At 35.9% G+C, this 14,771-nt stretch overlaps 1 protein-coding gene across 5 annotated transcripts in view; it reads right to left on the bottom strand.

Annotated features, from left to right (window-relative positions):
* Positions 1 to 14,771, bottom strand: part of ATRNL1 (attractin like 1) — a 518,966-nt gene that overhangs the window by 142,304 nt on the left and 361,891 nt on the right. The gene's annotated exons all lie outside the window — the stretch shown is intronic.

Here is a 14,771-nt window from a genome sequence, read left to right as displayed (position 1 = left end):
TAAGCTACAGCTACTGAAGGGACTAGAACCTGTCTAATCTTAAATATTTAAATTACATCAGAATTTCAGAAATAGAGAGCTGTCAAGCATCAAATACCCTCATCCTACAGTCTAAAATTCAGTTCTGAAATAAGAAGCACAACACTAATTCCAAGAGACTATCTTGGCACTATCTGTAGCAGCAGAAGTTAGGTTGTTTTTCTCTTGATCTTGGTAATAATTTTGTGCACAGTCCAGCTGCAAACAAGGAAATCTCTTTCCCAGTAGTCTTCCTACAAGGGGTTGCACCAGTCTCTGTGTTAACATACTCTACAGATTAGAAAAAAATACTGTGAAGAAGTTAATCCCTCACTGCTGCCACACTGAGACTTTCAATATAAAAGTGACAGAGAGCGTAAATCAAAGTACTCTGGCATTTTGAGCTCCAGTCAGACTGTTTCAAGAGAGAGAAGTGGGACGATTTAGAGTTCATCAATTATATCACATCGAATTAGCCTCCATCACTGGCTTGGCTCGACAGCTTTCATCTATTCTAATTTACAACAGAGAGGACAGCCAAGTACAGGATTGTGGCAATGACACCGTCAAAGGGAAGCACAGCACTTTTGCTTTGCAAGAATGGTAGGCTTTTCTGGACAGCTGCTTCAGCTGGGTCAAAATCTCCAGCCATGTTTAGTTTCTTTCATTTGCTTTGATCTGAAACCCCTCATCCTCATTTAAAATGTGCTAAACTTTAGCAGTCCTGCAGTCACTGTTCAGTATACACCTATCTTTCACAGTGATCTACCTTTGCAGTTAAATCCTTAAAATAGATGAGTACACTCCTGGAATGCTATTGTAACTGTATATGGTTAAGACATAGGTTAGCTATTTTAAAGGAAAATCACTATCAGTAAATTGTTAGAATTTTCCTTCCAACTGACAGACTTTAAATTTGAATTTGCCATGGTTATTTGAAGCCACTGACAGTGCAATAACTTAAATCACAGTGAAACACAGAAAAGCATTGAAGAACCTTACACAGATATCACTTTACAATATATTTTATATTAAGAATTCATCCCTTTGCTATGGATGTGATCAAAAACACTGTGCATCATTTAAATTGCAGCTTAGAGGCTTAGATGGATTCAAATGGAAAATGGGCCTTGTGTTAGCCCTCTGCACAGTGGTGAGTTTGCACAACAGGGATGAAAAGCCAGCTTTACTGGTTCTACCACAATAAATACTACGAAAGAAACCAAAAGAACAAACCCACTATTTTCTTCAGAGCATTCAGTTTCCCTCTTCTCCTAGAGAAAATCTTTTTTAATACAGGCAAATGAAAATTGGCATTTAAAAATGCACACACTGCAATGATTACTTCACCAGAATGAGCAGGCTTCCAAAAGCATATTTCCATGATCTTCCATCACGGTTTTTGTGCATATTGGCATTATGTGCACATCTCTTTTACCTGGCGCATCTCTTTCATTTAATATGTCCTGTTTCCAAATTAAATATTGCAAGCTTTAGGCAAGTCAAGGTGATCCTTCCCATTCCTTCCTCCCCAAGCTTGACTTTGCTAGTAAGATTTTAAGCAGTGAAATACTAATAGGCTTTTTATGACAGTCTTAACGTTTTTTTTAATAATTGTATACGATTAAAATGCTTAGAGACAAGTAAATTATCAGAATATCTGACTGATAATATTTAGAGACCCTCATATGATATTAGGAATGATAAATACTAAGTAAAAACTTAGAGACAGAATTGGTTTTTATCTGGAATCTTAATTGACTCTTCCTTTCTACATTCAGTCTTATACAATTTGTATAAAGAACAAATGAATGCAACAAAATGTATTCATGACTTTCCTCTTACAAAACTGAAAACATAAGACATTTTTATATTCTTCCACAATATGCCTCTTTCTGCATAGGAATCTTATACCTGCATTAGAGAGCCATAAATTTTTCAAGAATGTGGACTTGTTTTCTGTTATTTGTTCCAGCTGGAGATATATTGGTTTAAAATGTCAGAGAACCTGCTATGTGTTAATGGATTTTTATATGGGCATCTGCTAAATGCTTTCAAATTTACACCAGCATAATGTATGAGACAGCTGGAATTTCATTAATTGAAATTTATTTACCAAGAAAAAAACACAACAACATCCTTAATTGGGAGACAAAAGAAAACAAAGATATGATCTATGAGTCAAAGGTGCCTCCCACCTCAATGATTTTCCTCAACAGACCTATATTTATCACAGTGCATGCAAAGCAAGGACTTGTCCTCAGGGGCTTCTTAAAAAGTGCACAACAACTATGATTTGGCTAATTAATTTTTCCTACTTACTTGGAGTTGAGCAAAGTATTCTAGTACACAATGCTTAAACCCTTCAACATAAGTTTTTTATTTTATTACGGTGGTGGTTGCTTGATTATTAACCTGGACAAAGTTATTTCTTGGTTACATGAACTACTGTTATTTAAATAGATGTGTTTAAAAATCCACGTGAATTAAGGATGATACTCATCTCTGCAGAGGTACATTTACATTCTTTCTCCCATCTAACTGGGGACCTAAAAACTTTCTACCTTTGTTATCTAGGTAAGGATAACTCTCAACATTAGATCTAGCATAGATTCGATATACCAGATGACAGCAGGTAAGTCTAGTGCACGGCAGAGGAGGCAATTCTTCTCTGTGAAGCAAAGATCAGACTCCTGTCAGTACAGGTGAGCTGAATGACCACAAATACATGAAGTGCAAGAGCAGTGGTAGGATGTGATGATCTGAAAGGATTCTATGATCCCACACATAAATAGAGGTGGAGTATAGAAGTCATTAAAGGTACTACAGGAAAAATTTCTGGCTAACACCTCCATTGCAGCTTCCCTCCACTGATGAAGAAATCTTTCTCCATTGGTGTTCAATGCTTTTGACAGTGCTTAAGACAAATTATCCAGATTTGGCATTGGGAATTGAGTACGTTGCTAATAGGTCCCAAAGGCCTTATCTAATGCCATCAGGACATGAGAAAGATGCTTTTCCTCACCTGGTTAGATTGAATCATGTAATACAGGGCAGGGGTTGAAGCTTCTCATCCACTAGGAAATGTTGCTTTGGTTGCTCAATACAACAATGCCTTATGCCCCAGCTGCAGGAGGAGTGCAGGGTGGAGGACTTAGTCGGAAAGCCCAGTTTCATATGACACCAGAGATCAACACAGGCAGCTTGGCATTGTTGGGATATGGGTCTGAAAGACTAGCATCAGTTATGATTTTTCTTATGTGCAACCTTAACCCTTGTATTAGGAAGAGGTAACATGAAAATCTAACAGCAGAGAGAAACCGTGATGATAGACAAAGGGAGTCCAAACAGTCAGTCACACTCAGCAGATCATTAAGCTCAGCATTACCAAATTAAGAGTGTATAGAGCCATGGGTTACTCTAACTATATTATGTCCTTTATGTCCTATATGGCTATTTTTGAGGGTCAGTGCACAAGAGCTACTTACACCTGAGTAAGTAGCTCCAAAGAGGTCCTAACAAATAATTGGGTTATATTGGGCAACCAGTTCCATTATTTTCTCAAATTTGTGCTCAAAATGTAAAGAATTACATTGTCTCCACAAGTTATTTCTTTAACATGTTATGAATACTCAGACGATGTAGAAAAAGTTATAACATTTTTGTTTTCTAACAATATACATATTTAGTATGAAGTTACAGTTGCAAATATCTGTGATTCAAATACAAAAATCTACTCCATATAAGTACTCCAAAATGGCTGTTTAACATTTACTGATTTGTCCGTGCTCCAAGACAAAATGTGGGCAAACATGACACTAGCAGTTTAGTTTCATACAGGGATACCCTTGTAACTAGAAACCACTGATTGTAAGACTACAGCTTTATTAGAAAAGAAAAATGAATAATTTTAAAAAAGGATTTGAATATTTGCCTTGCTTTATAATTTATCAGCATTTTGATTCTCTTCCATTTCAGTTCTGATGAATGAATCTCATGATTTTAACTTGCAGTTATATTTTGCTGGCCTTTAAATAATGTGCGTTCATTCCTGTCCTACAGGCAAAAGTAATTTCTGAGTTTCTCAGTCTTTGATAGAGAGAAATTTTGACCTAATTCTCTGCAACTTTAAAGGCAAAAGATGCCAACAAATTTTTAAGCATGGCTTTTAAATGCAAGTGCAATAAAAGGTGGTTGGATAAAAATAAATAAATTAAAATTGTGGTAGATTAAACTATTTTCTTTGGAAGTGGAACCAGTCACATCCCACAAATGCAGTCTTCCATTTGATTGTACCAACATTTTAGATTCGTAGTGACTATACCAATTAAAACAATTTGAGTGTATCAGCTTTCTGTATTATATAAATTGGTATCAGATTCCTCATGTTTTTTTTGAGAAATGAAAAAATTTCTAAAATATCTAGCTTAAAATGTATTCACAGCTGTAGTCTCTCTTCCTACGTTGAAAATAAAAGAGGGCCTGTTGACCTGTTGAGCACCCAGTATTTCTGACAATGAGCTTATGTATGCTCCAGCACAGATATAAAAATATAGCTTTATTTAAAAAACTCTGGCTTCTTTGATTGCAAAAGTACAGATTGTACGATTTAGTGCTCAAGTCAGAAATGAATAGTGTTTGGATCTGAATTAGTCCAGAGGGAAAAAAAAATCATTTGAATTCACAGATGCAAGAGCACAGATTCATGTACACTAAACACTTCAGCTACTTAGTACTTTTTTCTTCATTTATATGCAATGACTCAAGGCTTACTGCAGCTGAGTATCTCAGTTATTATTTTTTTTAAGTCTCTGCATTCTAACCATGTTACATACACAGTAGAGATCAGGCCCTTCCCTTATCATGTCCTGCCCAATATTCAGAGAATGAAACATGAAACACATACTGTGAACTACACTGAGAGTTGGTTTCAATCAGACTGACAGGGGCCAAGATATGCTAAACCAGAATCATGTACACCAGAAGTAAAATTAATGATGAAAAGCAGAATCAAGGAAAATGCTCAGCACAAGCTGTAAAAAAGTCACATTTCTTTTTCTCAAATGTTTCCTTTCTATGTCACCAATGTGATAAAAAAATACAATAGCATTCCACATTTTATCAATGAGATACCCATTTTTTAGTTCTCAATGACAAATTCTGATTTTTCTGAAATTGTAAGTTCTGTTTCTGCAAATATTTTCATATTCAATCATGCATAGATTAACACTGAGAACTGTAGACATCATTTTACAGTTTGATTCATTATTTCTTTAGTATTAACATAATAAAACACTTAACCAGTTAGAGGGGTTTGCATAAAGGAACACTCTCCAGTATTTCGTAGCAAATAAAACACAGTTAAATCTCATGGAATAAAAATGATGCCTTTACCTTTTCATCCACTACTATATTGTTCATCTAAAAAGGTTTTATTTGGTATCATTAGAAAAAAATTTAATTCTTCATATTCATCTTAATATAAAATGTACATTGAATATTTGCAATATGTAGGAACTTATTTTTATATACACTTAAGTGGCCACATCAGCACATGTAATAATTATACCAGCATTTACTGCAACTACAAGTAGGAAAGAATGGCAGGATATTGGCATTATTTTTTCCCACAGTGTAAAATGGGTTGTTCCAAACTGTGAGTTAGGTCTAACATATGTAACATGACTTTTTATAGTAAATTAAAGTGAAGCTTACACAGAATCAATGTAAACAATTTACACACATACAGATGTCCCAAATTTCACGTATTCAGTTTAATTCCAACGCATATTAGGCTTTCCTGCCGAGTGAACTGTACTTTGTGATTCAGCTGGAAAGTCAACTGAAGAATCATGTTGGCTACAGTCTGCTAGACAAGCCAAGATACCTGTAAGCCAGTTTTCTCTTCTGCAGTATCAAGTCACTCAGCAGTACACAGTGGATAACGAAGATGGGGGAAAGCTAGAGCTAAACCCTATAACATGTTGTGGCGTGGTGCATGACGGTGGGAAGTAACGTCAAGGTCTCCAGCCAGCTAGTGTGTGAGAGATAGAAATGCACTCTTTCAGATGGAGGGAACTGATCATATTTGCTCCACACAGTACAGAGCTGAACCACAGGAAGAGATTGCACTGGATATAACCCAGGTTTGGAGCTGAACACAGATGACGGAGAACAGCACTTCAGGCTGCCTGGAATTACAGCTTTCAAAAGGCATAGCAGCCTTCTGAACATTTCAGTGATCAGTGTTCACCTGACCCAAAACAAAATCATTCAAAATTGACCCTGAAACACGCCTGTTCTCATACAAAGCTGATACTTAGATAAAGTAATATTTTCAAAAAGAAAAACATGCTATTTAGCCTTAGTAACAAATAAGGAGAAACACTTAGCATAGGGAGCACTGTCATCATTTCCAGGATTTCACTCATTCTATGTGTATTTTGAAGTCATTCAGCAATGCTTCTGATCTTAATGTCCATCATAGAATAGCACGAACTGTTACGCACAAAATAAACAAAACTGAACTGTGTGGAGTAAGACAGAGTCAAGATGAGAGGTAACACTCAGTCTACTGAATTTACTCTAGGATTTTCTTGCTAATCTTGTATTTCCAGACAACATTTTGTCCCTTTTTCATACAAATTGCAGATTGGCAGCTGTGACTCAGCTGTACAAAACAGCTCTCATATTTTCCTCTCTTGGGGCACTTCTCCAGAAGCAAACTCATTTAATGTCACCTCAGCTGCCACTGGCAAACTCACCAGCAGTGCAGAAGAATCAAGCTGTGATGTGATGAGATCTAGCACTCCCTGAGCACATAATTTATTTTTGTGATGAAGTGAAAATAGAGGCTGGACCTACAGTTTACTATACGTGAAAAGGACATCTAACATCATTTCATCTGGACATAAATTACATTTAATTTTCAAAGACTAAACCTCTATGCAAAACCTTACTTTGTGCCATGCATTCGGCGATGTCAGCTGCATTTCTCAAAGTAAATTTACTTGTTTAAAAGAAATGCCATAAGCAATGGTACTGTATACATACATGGCTCAATACAGATTATTTTTTTTTAATACTTTCATACAATTTCTAATAAAAGGTCCAATTCTTAACAACATGCATACCAAGTTGGCACAAACACCTCAAACAACTGAGTATTACCTGTGGGCATATAGTTATTTCTGATAAATAGAGGTGGTTTTGGAGGGTGGTGTTTTATTTTGATACCGCAGACAATTGTGTGCTGTTAGCCTAAAACTACCAGTGCGTAATACAGAGCTTGGCTACTGTGTTTCCCAATGCAAAATGACATGGAACATTATTTGCCACATCAGGAAAAGCTGAAACTATGCCCTAAGGCAAAACATCCTGAGTCATTATTATTCAATTATGATGTTTAAGATCATCCACTGTCGTGTGAGCACTGTGAAAATGAGGCATAATGAAGTGGGTTACACCAGGTCTGACATTTCACCCTTCTTTTTGATCGTGCTGACTTTGGGGATTTAACTCAGTTTTGTTGTATAGTTCTGTGTGGCTTATTATTATTTCCATTTTAATATTAAATTAGAAAATGTCTGAATCTATTATGGAAGTGTTTCATGCTATATTAAAAAAATACAATCACAATCTATCTAAAAGAAACACACGTATGCTTAAAGTACTTAAAAACATTTAAAATCTAGGGAGCTAGAGAAATAGGATTATTCATTCATTACTATTGTCAGTAAAACCAGAATATACTGATCTTTCCATTTTCTTATTATAATGCACTACTGTGAATAAGATCATTGGGCAATGTTACCAAGAAAGATATTATAACTACGAAAATGTTTATGCAAAACAAAAGCAATAACAAATAAAACCCAAATGGAAAATGTTTACAAGACTCTCTCAGCTGCCCAGCTCTCTTGAAGCCATTAAAAAACATATTTAATATTGTATTCAACAGAATTCATAAGGAGCAACACGGCTTTCAGCTAATCACCCTTACAAAGCAGATTCTGGGAAGGAGCAGTCTCCAGCCCACAGGGGTGAGGTTCTGGCTTTGCAGCCCACGCTCCAAGGCCTGGGTACAGCCATGCAGCTGTGGGAGCTTTGGGGGTGCAGGTGCCATCCCTCCTCTCCCCTCAGGAACCCCTGCTGTCCCTCCTGTCCAACCTTTCATGCAGATAATACAGTAACTCGCTGTTCCGCCACCATGCCCCTTCCCTTTCTCTTTCAGATTTAGGGTGGTTTTGCTCTTCCTTTCAGAAGCAGCAGAACCTGCTCAGGGCGGGCTTTCTTTGCCCTGCTTCCTTAGATACCATTTGTTCTAAGTTTTTGACAGACAAGGAAGGGTGTGAGGAACACCTCTTTCTGCATTCCTTCACACCTCTCCCCCTCCTCCTCCCTGATGGCCTCCCAGCCCAGGATGCAGAGGCACCAGTGGTACAAGGAGATCAAGCCATGCACTTGGTGCTAGTAAGCTATTTGGGTTGGTTCACCAAACACTCCCTCAGTTTAGGAATAGTGACAACAAGAAGAGCCCACTTGAGAACTGCATGTTGGACCATGCTGGTAGTGTACTCACAGAGAGGAAAAAAATAATAATTAAAAAAAAAAAATTAATTACCAGCATGAATGGCTTGACTAGTAAAAAGAGAAAAGCTAAAATTTACCATACTTCTCCCATGACTATTGTGAGAAAAAGCCAAATTATAAAAAAGAAGAAATTCATAGCAATCTTTTCCTCCACATGGGTAATGATCAAATAGGAAATAAATACTCTGCAAATATACAGACAATTTCTGGAACAACAAGCTTTTCCCAGGACCCATACACAGGCCATACCACAGCAGTAGACATCGCTCAATGCATACACACATACTCACACAGAGCACTAATTCTCAAAAGAAAGTAATATTTTAGAAAATTTAATCTGGTTTCTTCTTAGCTGTGGGGCAAAAATTATGTGGATTTTAATAGAATGCTGAGATAAATTAATACTACAATAAATATATGTACAGGTAGATGCCACTTATTAAAGTAGCACATAAAGTGTGAAGCCAAAAAAGGGGCTAAAAACCAATTTAGCTGAACAAAGATTTCAGGTATTAATTTACTGCCAGAGATATGACCCTACAACTAGCACAAGCACAGAACATTTCCTATGCAAATAGACAAGACAAGCTAGTCCTATTTTCCCTGGACATGTTCAATAAAAGGCAAACATAATATCATGGGATGAGTAAAAATCTACTCACCAATTTTTAGACTGTAATTTTTAAAAAAGCTACAAGCATTTAAAATGGTACAGAGAAACCAACTGGGACGCGTTCTTAAACGTGACACAATACTTGCTTCTGACATTATCCTGTGAAACATTTATTCAGGGTCTGTGGCTTTTGATAACAGCTCAGCATACTGCTGCTGTTCTCCAATTTATTCTTCAAGTTTTTGATCTGTCTGCTGATTATCTCTGAGCCAGTGGTTCAGATCCTTAGTTTTTCCATCCTGCATCTTACCATCAGCAAATTCCTTAAAGGAGAGAGGTCTCAGTGGATGATCCCACCTCCTAACAGCATCCTACATGTTTTTAGCAAGAGCAAGGCTGCTACAGTAACACAACAAATGAAGGCTGTTTCATCAGAATTCATTTGCAAGGGTGGAAAAATTACTTTGGTTTTATATGCAAGAAAGAGGATCTTCTAACTTCCACCGTTGCTTTCAGCCACAAAGACAGGGGTGTATTTATCGAGGGACCATGTTACATGGAGCATTACTAGACAGAAGTGATGCAATCAGATTGAATGACTCTATTTTGGCATGTGTTATGCAAAAGCAGGGGACTGGTAAAACCCTAACTTTGAGAAAAAGATTACTTTGCATCTTCCTTCACTTTGGGAAGGTGCATAAACTCTGCCATGAAGAAGGTGGGGATGGCCCCCATGTTAGGGAGGAATAAATTGAAAAGAAAGGAGAAATACTGGACTTACATTGATATCCTGATGTTGTGTAAAGAACTTAAATGGCAGTCACATGGATGGTGTGACCTTGTACCATCCATTTTGTGGGATAACAGTATTTATTTGGAAAGACTTGCAGACTCTAGAGTAATTTGTGTGAAATGTAGCAATTCTAAAGATATCAGACCAATAAAGGATAAATAACAATCCACAGAGGCGTTCCTCACTCACATCTTTGTAAATAAAAAAACCCACCCATGTGAATATGTGTGAAAATAGCATAAAAATCAGCATCAGGCCTCCTTATTTTGGAAGGGTAAAGTACCAATACAATGGCAGGCATCAGAAAAAGGAGTAGACCAAGACTCCGATAATAGGCTAGTACTTTTTTATATTGGCAAAGCCAAATGATTACAATTTTTGTTGATCTCCACTGTATATCATCATTTGTTCTTTTTCATTAGCTTTGCCTCAACAGCAGTAGCAGAATGGGAAGCAATGTGTGAAAGCAAATTTCAAGAAAGAGAAATGCAATACTTCTAATAAAATGAAAGTAACTACCATTTCACCTAACGAGTCTGTTAATAGAGGCGAAGCCCCTTGTCACGGATGTTGACTGCCTCTGATCTATTCACTTTAAAGTTGAATTTAATTGTATTATTATTTTTATTATACAGTGTATTGCCTAAAAGCCATGAGCCAGGACTTCTCCGCATTAGCTGCTGTGCAAACAAAGGAAAGAGGGAGTTTATGGTCCAGAGAGTTTCTATTATAATTTGTTAATTTTTGATGAAGAGTAAAAGATAATCTGAATGAGACATTCAGGCATTCAAAACCAGAAAGCATTTAGCTATATAATGCAGCTCCTATTACATTTCTCAGTCTGCATTCAGAAAACACCATTACCAAATACACTGAACATTGCTATAAACTGTCAGTAAAGCAGATAAAATTGTCTTTAGGTATAAATGCCTGAACTACTACGAACGTCAGTGGAATCATGCCTATCTACATGAGAATTTTGATCCACTATCAAAAAAAGATGGAAGCAGAAAACAAATGAAAAGCCAAACAAAATCCACACAAACGAACAACAGACTGTAAACTACTAATATCCATTAAAAGAATGTTGTTTTCCTATAACCCCCAAACTAATTTTACTTTAAAAGAAGACAGAAGCCATAAGTACAACTGCTGCTCAACTACTATTTTCTGGACCTAAAATCTCACTTTTGGGCTGGTACAAAAGAAATCTGGTGATGCTTACTGTATTTTTCCATCTGTAGTGAACATTGGGACACTCTAAGAAAAAACTGCTCAGATCTAAGGAGGTATGGTTTTATGTCCTCTGGGAAACTAAGGAAACACAAAAGTATTTGATTACTATAAATAAAATACTTTTTTTCCCCATACAATACGCCCATGTATGCTTACTATAAAGATTTAGAACAATTGGAAATGTTTTAAGCTGCAAATTTGAACATTATTTAGGAGCAGAAATACTGAGACACGTCCCTTTGCCCTCCGGAGATCTTTATCTGCTGCCTTTAATGGACATCTCTAAATTCAAAACACAATAATCTATCCATATATCTGCAATTTCCTAAATTACTAAGCACATAATCAGGTAAAATACATTGTCACAAGTTGCATATCTTGATAGACTACATTTATATCATCTCTTGAAAACCCTGAAAACATAATGTAAATGTTATTTTACATTAAAACTTAGCACTCGATAGCAGCCATTACCCGATTGTAATTATTGTAATGGCAGAGATAAACAAGTAATCATCACTATTGAATTTTAAATATAATACTAGACTTGAACGCGCTTATAAGTCACTAATCAGATTCCCAAATGAATAAATATCACAGGAAGGGAATCACAACCACTACAGAAACCTTGTGGCTAGTGAGACTGTCAAAATTTCAAAATATGATGAAATATTTTTGAAACTGAATCTGAATTGAAAGTAACTCCACTATTAAATAAAGACATTGCTGATCTGATTCTGCTCTCTCATCATGAATAGCAATATTTTTTAAATTGACAAAAATATATTCTGAAGATTAATTGTAAGAGGTAGTAAATTGCTTATATGGTCCTTATTCCCATTAAGTCATTTCTTTTCAGCAAAAGAGGAAAACATTGTCTCTTCAAGAATCACAAAGGTAATAGAATTTTTTTAAACTATGGAAGATAAAATTGGATCTAGAACAAAAAATATTATTTTAATAATAAAGCAACCATTTTTTCAGCATGCGTATACAATAGTTTTGAAATTAATCTTTAAAATTACTTTAAGATTTTATAATTATATTTAAGTAAAAATGAACATGCAGTGTGCTGTGATAATGCCACCACTGAGTGATATTGTCTGAGTCTATTATTCAGCAAAGCAGAGAAATATCAAGAAATAACTGGCCTGAAAACTCTCATTTTAATTGCTCTGCGCAGCCCTGGAAAGCAAGTTTGATGCCTCTAACATCAAGGAACATATCCAATTCGGAAAATGAGGCAAAATGGATCAAGCTGGTCATAAAGAAATTAGAACTACTGAACCAGGGTATGCTAAACCACCTTCAAAATGAATGGGAGCAATTTTACTGTACCAAATGACAACAAAAGAAACAGCTCACACAGGCTTGTTTAGCATTAAAAGAATATTTAGACTCAGGAGCTGGATATGGGGAAGTTGTTCAAGGTTGGAATTCAAGCCTGGAGTAAATCAGGACAGCCATAAGATCTGGTGGAAGCAGCTGGTGGTGAGGAATAACAGAAGAGACTGGAGGCTTTTAGTCCACACAGAAAAGGATCAGTATCCTGCCACCTTCTAAACCACAGGAGTGACTACAGATAAATGAATGTGTTACTATACACAGACGCATCTTTCCTAGTATCCCCTTCTTTGCCACATTTTCCCCCACCGCCAAGCAACCTTCCACCTTAGAAAACTGGCTATAGTCAAAAGATGCAAAGTCAAATTACATGTACACAGGCTTCTTTTTATGTTCTTAAAAACATCCTGTGAACTTTCCAAGATAAATTTTTGAGCATCTTCTTAGTCCAAGCTATGGAAAAAATATTTTTCTCTTTTTTTCTGCTGTAATTTTGTAGATACCATTACTCCCCACCTCCCCCAGGATCAGACTGATTTAAAAATACACCATAACCTCAAGTTTTAAAATTCTTTGTACTAGTTCTATCAAACCTCATAAAATGTCTAGTCTGTGGGGAAAAAAAAAAAAAAAAAAAGTACTTGGCCAATTTTCAGAAGCTTAGCATCTCTGGGGTAATAAAGAGATGTTTAAGTCAATCAACTCTATAATGGAGAACTAGCATCAATGAGAACTTCAAGAGTGACTCTTGTCTCTTCATTATAAATACCAGATCTGTCTAGAGACATAATTTTATTTCATTACATGTTGTTTGCCATGTCAGAATAAAAGTGTTAGCTTCAAAATACTAAATCTGGGACTGAGTGATTAATAAATGTGCTTTAGTTTTCACTGTGTGAAAAGTATTGTTGCAATTGTTTTTCCATCTCAGAGTGCCTGTTGTGTGAAAGCTTATTTCGTGTGTCTAGAACCACTTATACAAAATGTATTTTTAACTACCGCAGTAGATCATAAAGGAAAAGAGGCAGAAATAAAAAGATACATTATGCAATCATCCTTGAGATTTCTTTTTCTTAACACAAAAGACACCAGTGCTTCTTTGTTTGTTTGCTGGATTTTATAGAACAGCATAAAGTTGATTTAAGAAACTTAATTTTAGACTGGTAATCATTTTACACTCTAAATGAAGGGAAAGGTATTTTTTAAGCCTACTGGATAAAATATATTTGTTTTGATTCCTTGGAAAAGTAAAGGGAAAAGTGGATCCTGCCAGGATGAATAGATTACACTGACATGAACTAACAGGACAGAACAATGCATCTGACACCAGATTAACAGGTAGGGTTAACTGCCAAAACCAATGCAATGCTTATTAGTTTCTAACTGAAAAACGCATCCTCTGTCCTGGGCCACATTATTAATTTGCTTAAGCCAAACAAGTTCTTCATCAGCTCCTGTCTTGCCTTATGTTCTCATTTCCCTGGAAATGTATGGTAATGAAGGTCCTTCTAACAGATGTTCCTCTAGACTCATTAACTTCTGAATCTTATTGTTCATTTTATCCACCAAAAGTTAGTTTATTAGAACAAACAATTATGGGGAAATGGAAAATCACAAAAGCTTTCATCATGATATTTAACTTCAGATACTAATACCAAGTGAACGTATGCAGATGCTACTAATTACGAAGTACGATGTTTAGAGATTGTCTTAAATGATGAGGGAGTTCCTCATGTCTCAAGATAGAAAGATATCCTGTGTGACTTCAAGCAAAACATCATAAATCATTGCTTAGCAAAGATTCAAATAGCAACTGTCCTGGTTACTGACAATAACTAAAGTCACAAAGCACTTTGATCCTACTTGCCTGAGGGAAAGTTATTTAGTGAGCTAAAATAACACTATAGGACTGTATAAATAGTACTATAGCAACCAGCTTCGAGGAGAACATTAAAGTCTTGATTTCATGAAAAATGCATGAAATAAATCCATAAGAAAAATGAAACACAACTATGCACGGAATATACTTTATGATACATAGAACATGATAAACGGCAGACCTTATTTAAGATAGATAAAATTATTTTAATGTTTTACTTCTGTGGCAGACAATTAATTTAGATTTAGCTGTTGAATTATTATATGAAATTCTAATACTGAAGGATGGTAAAAAAA

Source organism: Athene cunicularia, assembly GCF_003259725.1.
Source record: "Athene cunicularia isolate RWA chromosome 6 unlocalized genomic scaffold, athCun1 chr6_part1, whole genome shotgun sequence".
Classification (NCBI taxonomy): Eukaryota; Metazoa; Chordata; class Aves; order Strigiformes; family Strigidae; genus Athene; species Athene cunicularia.
Note: the sequence above shows the minus strand (reverse complement) of the source record. Positions and strands in the feature narration are given on the sequence as shown.